General features: G+C 45.3%; 1 protein-coding gene across 2 annotated transcripts in view; it reads right to left on the bottom strand.

Moving 5' to 3' along the window:
- LOC128692339 (serine-rich adhesin for platelets) overlaps positions 1-16,222 on the bottom strand; it is a 176,296-nt gene that overhangs the window by 103,620 nt on the left and 56,454 nt on the right. Inside the window, exon 1 of one of the 2 annotated variants that reach the window (XM_070096370.1) lies at positions 9,093-9,190. The exons of the other annotated variant lie outside the window; for it this stretch is intronic. The gene's annotated coding sequence lies outside the window, so the exon portion shown is untranslated. Of the gene's footprint in view, positions 1-9,092; positions 9,191-16,222 lie in introns of those variants that run through there. 2 annotated transcript variants of the gene reach the window in all.

Raw genomic sequence — 16,222 nt, 5'->3', positions numbered from 1 at the left:
AGCCACATAGTAGTCAGGAAGTGGAATAGTTTGGGAAGCGATGTAGTGGAGGCAGGATCCATACATAGCTTTAAGCAGAGGTATGATAAAGCTCACGGCTCAGGGAGAGTGACCTAGTAGCGACCAGTGAAGAGGCGGGGCCAGGAGCTTGGACTCGACCCCTGCAACCTCGACTAGGTGAATACAACTAGGTGAGTGTACACACACACACGCCAGGTCTGTGACCAGGCCTCATGGTGGATCAGGACCTGATCAACCAGGCTGTTGCTGTTGGCCGAACGCAACCCGACATAGGAACCACAGCCCGGCTGGTCAGGTACTGGCTTTAGGTGCCTGTCCAGCGCTTTCTTGAAGACAGCCAGGAGTCTATTGGCAGTCCCCCTTATGTATGCTGGGAGGCAGTCGAACAGTCTTGGGCCCCTCACACTTACTGTGTTGTCTCTTAACGTGCTAGTAGCGCCCCTGCTTTTCATTGGGGATATGTTGCATCGTCTGCCTAGTCTTTTGCTTTCTTAGGGAGTGATTTTCATGTGCAAGTTTGGTATTAATCCCTCTAGGATTTTCTAAGTGTATATAATGTATATCTCCCGCCTGCTTTCTAGGGAATACAGGTTGAGGAACTTCATGCTTTCCCAGTAATTGAGGTGTTTTATCGCAGTTATGTGTGCAGTGAAGGTTCTCTGTACATTTTCTAGGTCAGCAATTTCACCTGCCTTGAAAGGTGCTGTTAGTGTGCAACAATATTCCAGCCTAGATAAAACAAGCGACCTGAAAAGTGCCATCATGGGCTTGGCATCCCTAGTTTTGAAGGTTCTCATTATCCATCCTGTCATTTTTCTAGCATGTGCGATTGATACAATGTTGTGGTCTTTGAAGGTGAGAGCCTCTAATGTTATCACTCCCATGTCTTTTACATTAGTTTTTTTCGCTCTATTGTGTAGTTAGAATTTGTTTTATACTCGGATACAGTTTTAAATTGCTCACGTTTTCCATATCAGAGTAATTGAAATTTCTCATCATTGAACTTCATATTGTTTTCTGCAGCCCATTTGAAGATTTGGTTTATGTCCGCCTGGAGTCTTGCAGTGTCTTCAATGGAGGACACTGTCATGCAAATTCAGATGTCATCTCTATATCAGGTATGAGTATGAGGAACAGGATGGGAGTGAGTACTGTGCCTTGTGGAACAGAACTTTTCACCGTATCTGCCACAGACTTTACTCTGTTTACTACTACTCTGTGTTCTATTAGGAAATTATAGATCTATCTACAAACTTTTCCAGTTATTCCTTTATCACGCATTATGTGTGCTGTTACACCATGGTGTAACAGCGCACACAATGCGTGATAGACTACATCCGCATTTTGTTTTTCCTCTACAGCATCTAAGACCTTGTCATAGTGGTCCAGTAGTTGGGACAGGCAGGAGTGACCTGCTGGGTTGTGTAACTGATGGGTATCTAGATGGGTGGCGATCTTGCTTCTTAGAACCCTTTCAAAGATTTTTATGATATGGGATGTTAGCGCTATCTATCGGTCTGTAGTTCTTTGTCACTTTATTTCCCTTTTTTTTTGGAGTGGGGCTATGTCTGTTGTTTTTAGCTGTGGGTCGACCCCCAGTGTCCATGCTCCCTCTTCATAGGTTGTTAACAACACATGATAGGGGCTTCTTGCAGTTCTTGATGAACACAGAGTTCCATGAGTCTGGGCCTGGGGCAGAGTGCATTGGCATGTTATTTATCGCTTTTTCGAAGTCATTTGGCGTCAGGATAATATCAGATAGGTTTGAGTCTATCATATTCTGTCTCGCTCATAAAAAATTCATTTCGGTCTTTGACTCTGTCTGGTTAGCAGCTTATTAAAAACCGAGTCTTATGGGGACTTCAGTAGCTCACTCGTTTTCTAGCTGTCATCTGTGTAGGACCCATCTCGTCTAAGTAGGGGTCCAATACTGGATGTTGTTCTCGACTTTGATTTGGCATAAGAAAAGAAATATTTTGGGTTTCTTTCAATTTCACTTATGACTTTTCGTTCTTCCCGCATTTTTGACTCCTGTAATATTTCTTTAGCTTTAGTTCGATGTTTGCCGTTTTTCTGACCAGTGCCTCCCTTCGTGTTACAGATATATTGACTTCTTTTAGCCACTCTGTTATTCTTTGCCTTTGCCTGTAGAGGGAGTGCCTTTCTCTTTCTAGTTTACATCATCTCTTCTTTTTCCTTAAAGGAACATTCCTTGAGCATACCTCGAGTGCCACAGAGTTAATTCTAGACATAGGTTTGGATCCATGTTGCTTAGTCTATCTTCCCAGTTTATATCATTTAGGACCTGGTTAACTTGGTCCCACCTTATGTTTTTGTTACTGAAGTTGAATATGGTGAAGGCTCCTTCGTGACTGATCACATTTTGTTGGTCTGGGGCTCCGCGCATACATGTCTGAACCTCTATTATGTTGTGATCTGAGTATATTGTTTTTGATATCGTAATATTTCATATCAGATCATCATTGTTAGCGAAGATGAGGTCCAATGTATTCTCCAGTCTTGTAGGCTCGATTATTTGCTGGTTTAAGGTGAATTTGGTGCAGAGATTTAGAAGCTCGTGTGAGTTTTCATCTGAGCTTCATCCTGGGGTTATCTCTGCTACAGCATTATTTGCTACATTCCTCCATTTTAGGTGTCTTAGGTTGAAATCCCCAGGAGCAAGATGTTTGGGGAAGGAGCTGGAAGATTTTCCAGACAGTGGTCTATTTTCAAAAGCTGTTCCTGGAATTGTTGGGAAGTTGCGTCCGGAGGCTTGTATACAAGCACAATGACCAGGTTTTGGTTCTCGATCTATACTGCCAACGCCAAAACTTCAACTACATTTGAGGCATTTAATAATTCTGAGCATATCAGTGACTGATGCATAGGCCAATTCATCCCCCTTCCTTTTGCCTGTTCACTCTGTCACATCTGTATAGGTTATAGCCCGGGATCCGTATTTCATTGTCACGGTGATCCTTTATGTGTGGGTCTGTGGAAAAACCACTGTAAGCAGTCCACGGATGAAAGGTAATTTGTTGTTCGTTGCTGGCTTTAGACCCTGTATATTTGCAGAGATGAATGTCGTCGTATTGGTGGTATGGTAGGGAGTCATTTTTTTTCTGGCACTAATATCTGTTGTTTTGGAGTGGAGGCCATTAACCGTGAATCCGCTCCAGAAATGATTGGAGTTGGTGTACAATTTGTCATTTCCTGCCAGCTTTTTTTTTTTCCTTTCTGGCGCTATAAAACCTCTCTGGAGTGGTTGTAGCTACCCAGGTTTTCCCATGGTCTGGATGTTATGTATCTTCTTGTCCCCTTTAGGTGGTGTGCCTGGCAATACAAGCTATAACATTGTCTTTCCTGAACTGAAGAGTGACACATTCAGGGTGGAAACACTTACAGGAAGGAAGGTTACATTTTCCTGTTGTCATATGGGCAAGGCATTTTCTGAGGTGGTCAGAGTTGCACGTCCCATCTATTTTTCCAGATATTCTATGCTTGTAGATACCTAATGCATAGAATTTGCATAGGTCTGATTTGCATAGGTCTGCATTCCCTACTGGTGCGTGATTTTCTGTTTCTTTACTATTTTCAGCACTTATACTAACAATGGTGACTTCACCAGTTTTTTCTGGTATTTTATCTTCACTATACCTTGTTTACTATCTCCAGTGGTATTGCTAGTTTGTAACATGACGTGACGGAAGGAGTAAACTCAAAAGTATCCCTGTTTGCAGGTAATGTAAAGTTATTGAGGAGAATTACATCGGACGAGGATCAGGCAGGACTACAAAGGGACCTGGACAGGCTGCAAGCCTGGTCCCGAAACTGGATCCTGGAATTTAACCCTACCAAATGCAAAGCCATGAAGATCGGTGAAGGGCAAAGAAGACAGCAGACAGAGTATAGGCTAGGTGGCCTAAGACTGCAAACGTCACTCAAGGAAAAAATCTTGGTGTGAATATAATACTGAGTACATCTCCTGAGGCGCACATCAACCAGATAACTGCTGCAGCATACGGGCATCTGGCAAACCTAAGAATAGCGTTCCGACACCTAAGTAAGGAATCGTTCAAGACTCTGTACACCGTGTACGTCAGGCCCACATAAGGGTATGCAGCACCAGTTTGGAACTCACACCTGGTCAAGAACGTCAAGAAATTAGAGAAAGTGCAAAGGTTTGCAACAAGACAAGTCCCAGAGCTAAGGGGAATGTCCTACGAAGAAAGGTTAAAGGAAATCGGCCTGACGACAGTGGAGGACAGGGGAGATAAGGAAGACGTGATAACATAAAATACTGCGAGGAATTGACAAGGTGAAAAGAGCCAGGATGTTTCAGAGATGGGACACACCAACAAGGGGTCACAATTGGAAGTATTTCTTCAGCCAGAGAGTTGTCAGGAAGTGGAATAGCCTGGAAAATGACGTAGTGGAGGCAGGAACCATATATAATTTTAATTAAGACGAGGCTTGATAAAGCTCATGGAGCAGGGAGAGAGAAGACCTAGTAGCGATCAGTGAAGAGGCGGGGCCAGGAGCTATGACTCGACTCTTGAAACCACAAATAGGTGAGTGTAGTGTGGGAAGCGATGTAGTGGAGGCAGGATCCATACATAGCTTTAAGCAGAGGTATGATAAAGCTCACGGTTCAGGGAGAGTGACCTAGTAGCGATCAGTGAAGAGGCGGGGCCAGGAGCTCGGACTCGGCCCCCGCAACCTCAACTAGGTGAGTACACACAGGGGTCAGGTGATCTGGTCTTTAACAGTGAAAGTTGGAAATTATTAAATCAAATTGTTGTGTATCAGCGAGGGTGTTGTCAGGTCCAGGACCCTCACCCCGGCCCTTCTTAAAGCCAGTCCAACCCTTCCTTTACCCCCGGTCCTCCACCCCGGCCCTTCTTAAAGCCAGTCCAACCCTTCCTTTACCCCCGGTCCTCCACCCCGGCCCTTCTTAAAGCCAGTCCAACCCTTCCTTTACCCCCGGTCCTCCACCCCGGCCCTTCTTAAAGCCAGTCCAACCCTTCCTTTACCCCCGGTCCTCCACCCCGGCCTACTAGTCCTCATTTCTCCACCTATTCCTTCCACGCCACCCCTCCAACCCGCTTCTCCACCCCGGCATTATTCTCTTCCCCTCTACTCCGTCTTTCCACATCGATTCTCTACCCCACCCCTCCAATCAACCCCTCTCACCCGCCCCTCACCACACCCCTTCAACCTTCCTCTCCATCATTCCCTGTCAACATGCCTTCTCACCACGACCCCGTCATCATTCCCCTTCATGGCAGGCGAAATTGTTGAGCTGGAAATTGTAGAGATGCCCTTCATGGCTCTCTCAAACTTAGGAACCTAAATTACTGGGAGAGCTTGAAGTTCCAAGAACTGTATTCCTTAGAACGTAAGCTAAAAAGATAATCTACACTTGGAAGATACTGGAGGGAATGGTCCCAAACCTTCACCCTGAAATTTCCACTTATGAACACAAGAAGACAGAACACACTGTGTTAAGGGACCACGATTCTTCAACGTCCTTCCTTGATGCATGTGGGAGGACTACCACCCCTTGATTCTTCAAGAAAGTTCCTGATCAACTGGGTTGTGATGGATAAATTGGATCGCACGCTGCAGCACTAACAGCTTGATGGATCATGCCGGTCTGGGATCAGACCGTGGAGGCAGTGATTTCCAGAAACGACTCCAGGTAAACACCTCTTCACATGTTCCTTCACTACACCCCCTCACCACAGCCCCTAACCACACGCCCCTCACCATGCATCGTCTCCACGCTTCCTCGCCAAATATCACACTGCTCCTCCATCAGTCCTTCTCAGAATGACCTCTCACCATGCTCTGTCACTATGCTCCCTCATTACGCAGTTGTTTCAACCCCACTCTTACCATGTGTCTCACAATGCACCTCATGACAGTCCCTCATCAGGCTCACCTCACCACATCCCCTCACCATACCCTTTTACCAAGCGCCCCCTCACAATGCACCCTCAGGAATACCCAGCCTCGCCAAAACCCCTCTTCGCTCACTTAACAACACGTCTCGCTCATCCTCACAACACCCATTCAGTTTATTCTATCATATAGTGTCTTTCCCTGACATGGATGGCACCTCAGAGAAAGATAATAGATGACTTGAAGAGCCAACTGAGAGTGGAACTTGAAGGAAAATTTAATTTCCTTAGAGGGAAACTGAGGAAGCAGGCACCACAGCCAAGAAAGATGCTACGGCGGAAGAAAGAGGAAGCTGGAAGAAACGAAAATGATGAAGGAAATCATAGAGAAAATGAGAAAGATGGGGAGGGGCAGAAGGAATAAAGGAAAGAGAGGGAGCAGAAGGATCTGGAATGTACACAGAAGGAAAACTCCCAAGCAAAGATGTTCTCCAAGGATTTTGAGGCTAAGGAGGTGAGAGAACCAGCAAGATAAACGATTAAAAAAGATTTACCAAGACCAAAGCTGAATCAAAATTTCTTTATAGCCAAATCAGAAGAGAGATTAAAGTAAAGACCAGGCACTTCGACTGAAGAAAGACAAATAATGGAAGGAAGAGAAAGAGACAGAGATCACTGATTAACTACAGACTCAAGGAGCCAAAATGGCTGCCAAGAAACAAAAGATGGTTCGTTGGATGATAGGAGGAGAGGAAAAAATAGGGAAGATGGCAAAGTTTCAGATAACTGGGAGTTCCAGCGGCAAAGAGTGCCCAATCAGACTGAGTTTCTGCTCACTTATAGCTCGGAACACGATCGTAAGACAGAAAGGGCACCTGATAGACGCAATGCTACAGTTGTGTACATCTGAATCAGGACAGGATGGGCAGAGGAGAAGAAATAATTGTTTTGAGCATGTGACAACCTGCCAGGCAGAGTGAAGAGTAGCAAACCTTGGGGAAGGAGGAGGGAGCACCCAGACTTCAACTCCTCAAAGTACACCCAACCACTTTCCTGGAGGATCCTCAAGGAATAACCCACTTGCCAAGCACCAGTATTAATACCAACCGCCCATCCTTCTCCACGCCCTCTCTTTTCCCTTCCTTGTCATCAACCTAATTCCTGACCCCTCTTTCACCCTCTAATGATGCACACATCAACTCCAGCCCTACATCCTCCACTTCTCTCAGATGAACAACTTGCAGAACGTCCGGCCAATACAAACTGGTATATGTTAAGGAAAAAATGCTCAGATTATGGTAAACAAATGAAGATGGGTTATCAAGCACAAGTGATAACTTGAAAGAAAGAGTAACAGTTCTATCTCAAGACATCATAGCTATTACAGAGACAAAGCTGTCTGAAATGATATCCAAGACCATACTCCAAGTAAGATATCAAGTAAGATATCAAGTGCTGCCAGTGCTATGATGGTAGTTCCAATGTTATCGCTGAGTTTTGTGCTGCTATCAAAGTTGCAAGCAAAGTGAATTTATGTAAAAAAAGTGAGTAGTTAGTAAAGTTAATAAAACTCTTAAAGATAATAAAAGCCAGAGGAGGAAGCGAAGTGTAAAAATAAAAATTAACAACAGTGAGAGGATCACTATAACAGACCTATGTTTAGCAGGCTTACAGTGTTTGGAACAGCCTAACATGACACAAGAAAAGTCATGTTAGGAAGACACGTCACTTTTCAACTTTAGATCCCAGTTTTATGTACTGTGGGGTAAAGCAGTTATTATTCTTCATTTATTAAGACAGTGTAATTGATTTCTGAAATATAAAATATTTAGCATCATCACTAACACCAGCAGACACCATATCAGTACCATTAAAGAGACCATATACTAGGCTTATTGGCTCGTGTTAAATTAACCCTACTAACATCTACCCATTTTCCCCCTCCACAACAGGCAACAAGCTCAAATGACCCACTTCAACCCACACACCCACTAACCCGCATACCCTTTCTAGCCCCCGCACATTTCTCAAAGCTATGAATACAAATATGAGCCATAAACCCTTTCCAGGCTACACACATGCCACTCTGGCTCACAGGAATTCCACTTGAGTCTGTATGCAGCCTACTTCAGTAGTGGCTCACCTCAGAGCGAACGTTGGTACTAACAGGATCTTGAGAAGAATTAGTAATTAGGCGGGGAAAAACGAAGAGAGCAAATTCATCCTTTGTTGGGAGGAAGGGAAGAGTGTAGGAAGAGGGTATGATCAAAAGGAGCATGCATTGAAATAGATGAGGGAATAAATGGGATCAATGAGGAACTTGCATTTGAGGCCTGGCAAAGATGGTAGATGAGGTGGAGATAAGAATAATTGAGGAGCAAAAAGGAGAGAGAGATAGAGGAGGAATTAATTTAGTTTGAGAATGAGGTAACTGAAAAAGAAAGAAGATTAACGGAAGTAGAAAAAACAAACAGGTAAGATGCCAGAGAGAGAGAGAGAGAGAGAGAGAGAGAGAGAGAGAGAGAGAGAGGTGCTAAGATAGGAGGTAAAAAGGCTAAGTAAGGAATCAGGTGAAAGGAAATCAGAGACATGGAAACCATATGAACGCAAGACAGACAAATCTGGGGGAAGCTTTCAGGAAACTCGACAAGGAGGCATTCACGAGCCTATGCACTGCACATGTCAGGTATGAAGCACCAGAGTGAAATCCGCATCAAATAAATCATAAAAAGAAGCAAGAAAAGGCACAAAAATTTGCAACGAAACCAATCTCAAAGTTGCAAGGCGGGTCTCAGGTACGCGAGAGCACAGCTGCACGATGAAAAAAAAAAAACATGATTCACAGAGATATTAGGAGAAATTTCTTTAGTGATGGAATGGTCATGGAGTGGAACGATGTACAGTATTTAGCAAAGCAGCTGAGGCAGAATTTATGCATAACTTTAAGAATGTGTGTGACAGTAGGGCTCACGCAGCCAGGAGAGACTAATCTCAATAGCGGCTAGCAGAGAGGCCGAGATTCGACCTTTCCAGACACAATTAGGTAAATACAATTAGGTGAAACACACACACGTATCTCATCTTGGAGAGTTAACATCGTCATTAGTTTGGGAATCTAAGATAAAGAAGACATAAATAGCCTTGCATGTTTATACTTAATATTCTTACAAGTTGGTAGTAAGGTAAGGAAGATTAGCGCAGTTTGTGAGTGCTGAAGTGAACACGGGCAAGAACACTGTCTCTCACTGACACCACTTACACACTGGTCAAGTAATCTTACACCACTGACTCACTACCATGCCCTCCTTCGCCCTTCACCCCCCCCCCCCGCACACAGCTGTTGTACAGCCACATTAGGAGGAAAACAGTAGTCAGGGGCCAGGTAATCAGACACTGAGGAAGGAAGGAGGGGAGATCACAAGAAACGACCGAGAAGTACGTGAAGAGCTCAACTTGAGATTTAAGGAAGTATTCTCATTAGAGACAGAAAGGACTCCAGAAAGCCGGAATGGTAGGGTACACTGACAAGTGCTGGACACAATACACACAACCGAGGAGGAGGTGAAGAGGTTGCTAAGTGAACTAGGTACCTCAAAGGCGATGCGATGGGGCGCAGCATTAAACTACAGACCAGTGTTACTAACATGTATAGTATGCAAATTCATAGAGAAGATTATCAGGAGAAGAGCTGTGGAGCACCTAGAAATGAAATAAGGAATGACCTTATACACGACAACCAGCACAGATTCAGGGGCGGGAAACCCTGTGTCACATACCTACTGGAGTTTTACAACAAGGTGACAGAAATAAGGCAAGAGAGAAGGGATAGGTAGACTGCATTTTCTTGGGCTGCAAGAAGGCTTTGGACACAGTTCCAAACAAGAGATTAGTGCAAAAGCTGGAAGAGCAGGTAGGAATAAAAGGAAAGGCACTGTAATGGATCAGAGAATACCTGACAGGAAGGAAACAACTAGTGACGGTATGTGACAAGTTGTCAGAGTGGACGCTGTTTCTGGTATATGTGAATGACATGAATGGGATAAATTCAGAAGTGTCCCTGTTTGTAGACAATGTTAAGCTTACGAGGATAATTTAATCGGATGAGGCTCGGGTAGGACTACAGAGGGATTAGGATAGGCTGCCAGCCTGCTCCAACAACTGGACCATTTGTTGGTGAATCTTTAGGCTTCTTCCTTACTCCTGCTCCTCATATTCATCCTCCTCCTACTCATTCAATTATTCCTTCCCATTTTTTCCTGTTCCTGCTCTTTACCACTATTCTTCCTCCTTACCTCTCCTCCTCCTCCTCCTCTTCATCCTTCCCTATCTTCCTTCTCCTTCTACTCCTTCCTTCTCCTTCCTACTCTTTTGTCCTCTTCCTCCTCCTTCTTCCTCTTTCATTTCTTCTTCCTTCCTCCTCCTTTCTCCTCTTCTTCCACTTCCTCCTCCACTTTCTCTTCCTCCATCTCCTTTTCCTCATCTTCCTTCTCCTCCTTCACCTCCTCTGCATCCATTTCTTCCTCTTCTTCCTTTTCCTCCTCCTCCATATCCTTCTCTTCCACTTCCTCCTCCTCCATCTCCACTTCTTCCACTTCCTCCTCTTTCTTTTCCTCCTCCTTCTCTTCCCCTTCCTAATACTACTACTTCTCCTCTTCCACTTCCTCCTCCATCTCCTCCACTTCCTCCTCCTCCTCCTACAAAGATCATTGCCTTCTGGCAATACACAGATCAATTACTAAGACCCAGTTATCTCATCCCACTTTCTCCTCATCACGATGCAAGAAATTCTAGAGCCAAGGTTGTTGATGCTCTGATTACCGCCACAATAACTACACCATCACTGAGGTATTCGCATCAGCATCGCACATACCAGATTACAAATGAAGTAACATTCACACAGAGCAGCCCAGTATGAAATAAATTATCTTTGGTTGGATGTAAACATTCTGAGGATCAAAGGTTAGTGGTTGAGCATTCGGCTCATAACCTGAAGGATCAGGTTCTGTCACTGGGCGAGTTCACTTGACACTTGCTGTCAGTATTCACCTAGGTTCTGGGGAGTATATAAAGACGTAGCAGTTAGTTGCATTTTGCCTTTCTTAGCTTATTCTGGGTTAGAATCCTTAGTGTTACACATCCAAAACAATTATTCCTCTTCTTCATCTAACAATAATAATAATAATAATAATTTTTGTTGTTGTGGGTGACTCTTATTATTATTATTATTATTATTATCTACCTGGAGGTTATTCCGGGGATCAACGCCCCCGCGGCCCGGTCCATGACCAGGCCACCCGGTGGATCAGGGCCTGATCATCCAGGTTGTTACTGCTGGCCACTCGTAGTCCAACGTACGAACCACAGCCCGGCTGATCCGGCACTATGAGTATCTGTCCAGCTGACTTTTGAAGACAACCAGGGGTTTACTGGTAATTCCCCTTAAGGCTGGTGGGAGGCAGTTGAACAGTCTTGGGCCCCGGACACTTATCGTGTTTTCTCTTAGTGTACCAATGTCGTCCCTGCTTTTCTATAGGCGTATATTGCACCGCCTGCCAACTCTTTTATTTTCTTAGGGAGTGATTTCTGTGTGCAGATTTGGGAGCATTCCTTCTAGGATTTTCCAAGTGTAGATTATATCTCTCTCTCGTCTGCGTTCCAGCGAGTATAAGTCAAGCACTTCCAAGTGTTCCCAGTAGTTGAGGTGTTTGATGGAACTTATATGTGCAGTAAAGGTTCTCTGTACACTCTCTAGATCTGTAATTTCACCTGCTTTGAACGGAGATTTTAATGTGCAGCAATATTCCAGCCTAGAGAGAACAAGTGATTTAAAAAGGATCACTAGACTGGCATCTCTTGTTCTGAACGTTCTCATTATCCATCCTATAATTTTCTTCGCAGTTATGATCGTGGCACTGTTGTGATCCTTGAAAGTGAGATCCTCAGACATTACCACTCCCAGGTCCTTCACATTATTTTTTCGTTCTATTGTATTATTAGAGTTTGTAGTATAATCAGTTCTAATTGTTATCTCCTCCAGTTTCCCAATACGGATTAATGGAAAAGTGGAGGAAAATTTGGTTTATATCTTCTTTGAGGTTAACCGTGTCCTCAGTAGGTGCTTTTCTCGTGCATTTCCTGTATCGTCTACAAAGGACGACACGGTGCTGTGGATTACATCTCTATGCCTGATATTAGGATGAGGAACAGGATGGGGCGAGTACTGTCCCTTGTGGAACAGAGCTTTTCACTATGGCAGCTTCCGATTTACCTCTGTTTCAGTACACAAATAACCCTCACATAAAAGAGAGAAGCTTACGACGACGTTTCGGACCGACTTCGACCATTGACAAAGTCACACTAACCAGAAGTGGAGCAGGATGGCTATATATAGGCAGGAAGAGGTGGTGGTGGTGGTAGTAGTAGTAGTAGTACAAGAATGGTATATAATACCGACAAGATGAAATTAAGACACATGCGCAACACCCGGGCATCCCTATCGTAGACGTTTCGCCATCCAGCCAGCCACTGGATGGCGAAACATCCACAACAAAGAAAACCAGACGCCGCACATGTCTTAATTTTTTTTTTTTTTATTTAACTCTGTTTACTACTACTACTCTTAGTGTTCGACTGGTTAGAAAGTTGAAGATTCATCTCCCCACTTTGCCAGTTATTCCTTTAGCCCGTATGTTGTGCACTATTACGCCATGATTGCTTTTGCAAAGTCTGTATATATCACATATGCATTCTGTTTTTCTTCCAGTGCATCTTTTTCAGGACTATTATTATTTCTTCTTCTTCTTCTTCTTCTTTTTCTTCTTCTTCTTAGTCTTCTTCGTCTTCAAGATTCTTTTATGTCATACCAGCGTAAGTATTGCTCGCCTGCATCAACCATGCCATCTTAAGATGAGCCTCTTCAAGAGGTATTACCAGAGGTTCTCCGTCGCTCAAGTGGGCAGTGAGCACTCAAAGGCCCCGGCGATAAACACGATACCTTATTCCGTTCAGTACAAAGGTTAAGCAATTCAATACTTGGCTTGTCTCTTTGTACACTGAGTGAGTTGGCTTCTACCGATTGATGGCTTAACAGTCTGGAAACAATGGCTTACTTCAGGAATTCTGATCATCTGACAACCAAAGAACTTTAACAGTGCAAATTAACTTGACCTGGAGAGTGAGACTAGTCTATAACAAGTACGCTGGATAAATACAGTGTGATGAGAAGTTATGTAATAGGGAGAACAAGCGCGCGCGCGCGCGCACACACACACACACACACACACACACACACACACACACACACACACACACACACACACACACACAAAGGAATGAGCTTATACACGACAACTAGCACAGTTTCAGGGAAGGGAAAGCCTGTGTCACACACCTACTGGGGTTTACAAGGTGACAGAAGTGAGACAGGAGAGAGACGGCAGGTTAGATTACATTTTCTGGGACTGTAAGAAGGCTTTCGGCACAGTTCCGCTCAAGACATTAGTGCAAAAGCTAGATGAGCAGGCACGAATAACAGAAAAGGAACTTCAGAGAATACCTGACAGGAAGGAAACGAGTGATGTTACTTGACGAGGTGTCAGAGTGGGCGCCTGTGACGGAAGATATAGACTCAGTCCCCGTTTGCAGACGATTTGAAACTAATGAGAAGAAATCAAACGGATGAAGATCAGGTAGGACTACAGAGAGACCTGGACAGGCTGGACACGTGGTCTAGCAACTGGCATCTCGAATTCAACCCTGCCACATGCAAAGTCATGAAGATTCGGGAAAGGCAAAGAAGACCGCAGACAGAGTATAGGCTAAGTGGACAAAGACTGCCAACCTCATTCAAGGAGAAAGATCTTGGGGTGAGCATAACACCGAGCACGTCTCCAGAAGCACACATCAACCAGATAACTGCTGCAGCATATGGGCGCCTGGCAAACCTGAGAATAGCGTTCCGATGTCTTAGTAAGGAATCGTTCAAAACACTGTACACTGTGTACGTCAGGCTCATATTGGAGTATGCAGCACCTGTTTGGAACCAACACCTGCTCAAGCATGTCCAGAAATTAGAGAAAGTGCAAAGGTTTGCAACAAGGCTGGTTCCAGAGCTAAGGGGATTTTCCTACGAAGAAAGGTTGAGGGAAATCGGCCTGACGATACTGGAGGACAGGAGGGTCAGGGAAGACATGATAACGACATACAAAATACTACGTGAAATAGATAAGGTGGACAGAGACGTGATGTTCCAGAGAGGGGGCACAGAAACAAGGGGTCACTAACATCCCCGTGACTCGTCTGAAGACTCAGACGAATCACAGGGATGTTAGGAAGTATTTCTTCAGTCACAGAGTTGTCAGGAAGTGGAATAGTCTAGCAAGTGATGTAGTGGAGGCAGGAACTCTACATAGCTTTAAAACGAGGTATGGCAAAGCTCAGGGAGCAGAGAGGACCTAGTAGCGATCATTGAAGAGGCGGGGCCAGGAGCAGTCTCTCGACCCCTGCAGCCACAATTAGGAGAGTACAATTAGGTGAGTACACACACACACACACACACACACACACACACACACACACACACACACACACACACACACACACACACACAATGACAGGAAGTATTCAGCGTAGGCATGGTCAGAGTGAGATCTTGCATAGGTGTGGGTTCCATGCTGCGTGTGTGTATTCACCTATATGTGGTTGCAGGGGCTGTGTGTGTGGGGGGGGGAGGGAACAGAGTTATGATCGTGGTGTCTCGTCTTCTAGACATGATTTATCACACTATTTATTAAAACCTCCAATAGTTGCATCACTTACTGTTTCCTCTTTTAATACATTGCACTTGTCAACAACTCGGTTGTAGAAGGAACATTTTTTTGCTATCCTCTCTACTCCCTTTTTTCCTCAATTTTCAACTGTGGTCTCTTTGTTATCCTTGTTTCAGCTGCTACAAAACCGTCTTTGTTATCCTTGTTTCAGCTGCTACAAAACCGTCTTTGTTATCCTTGTTTCAGCTGCTACAAAACCGTCTTTGTTATCCTTGTTTCAGCTGCTACAAAACCGTCTTTTTCTACTTGTTCATGTACTAACAAGACCCAGTATGTGGTTGTCATCTTTGTTTTCCTCTTACCAGTCAATATGATCAACTTTAATGATTTTCAGCTTTGATCATAGTTCATATTACTCAACTTTGGCAGCCATTTTGTAGTTCTTCTTTGAACATTTTCTAACTTATCTATGTTTTTTGAGGTGTTTGCACCACACAGCTGCTGTATATTTCACTTTGACCTAATATAAATTATATACAACTTTCACAACATTTCAGTAAGGTTTAGTTTAATATGTTTATTATGCACCCAATACCCATCCTGTGGGCGGTAGTCACCCCATACCCATCCTGTGGGCGGTAGTCTCCCCATACCCATCCTGTGGGCGGTAGTCACCCCATACCCATCCTGTGGGCGGTAGTCACCCCATACCCATCCTGTGGGCGGTAGTCACCCCATACCCATCCTGTGGGCGGTAGTCACCCCATACCCATCCTGTGGGCGGTAGTCACCCCATACCCATCCTGTGGGCGGTAGTCACCCCGTACCCATCCTGTGGGCGGTAGTCACCCCATACCCATCCTGTGGGCGGTAGTCACCCCATACCCATCCTGTGGGCGGTAGTCACCCCGTACCCATCCTGTGGGCGGTAGTCACCCCGTACCCATCCTGTGGGCGGTAGTCACCCCGTACCCATCCTGTGGGCGGTAGTCACCCCATACCCATCCTGTGGGCGGTAGTCACCCCATACCCATCCTGTGGGCGGTAGTCACCCCATACCCATCCTGTGGGCGGTAGTCACCCCGTACCCATCCTGTGGGCGGTAGTCACCCCGTACCCATCCTGTGGGCGGTAGTCACCCCGTACCCATCCTGTGGGCGGTAGTCACCCCATACCCATCCTGTGGGCGGTAGTCACCCCATACCCATCCTGTGGGCGGTAGTCACCCCATACCCATCCTGTGGGCGGTAGTCACCCCGTACCCATCCTGTGGGCGGTAGTCACCCCGTACCCATCCTGTGGGCGGTAGTCACCCCGTACCCATCCTCTGGGCGGTAGTCACCCCATACCCATCCTGTGGGCGGTAGTCACCCCATACCCATCCTGTGGGCGGTAGTCACCCCATACCCATCCTGTGGGCGGTAGTCACCCCGTACCCATCCTGTGGGCGGTAGTCACCCCGTACCCATCCTGTGGGCGGTAGTCTCCCCGTACCCATCCTGTGGGCGGTAGTCTCCCCGTACCCATCCT

The sequence above is a fragment of the Cherax quadricarinatus genome, chromosome 53 (genome assembly GCF_038502225.1).
Source record: "Cherax quadricarinatus isolate ZL_2023a chromosome 53, ASM3850222v1, whole genome shotgun sequence".
Lineage (NCBI taxonomy): Eukaryota > Metazoa > Arthropoda > Malacostraca > Decapoda > Parastacidae > Cherax > Cherax quadricarinatus.
This window is presented reverse-complemented; position numbering and strand designations above follow the sequence as displayed.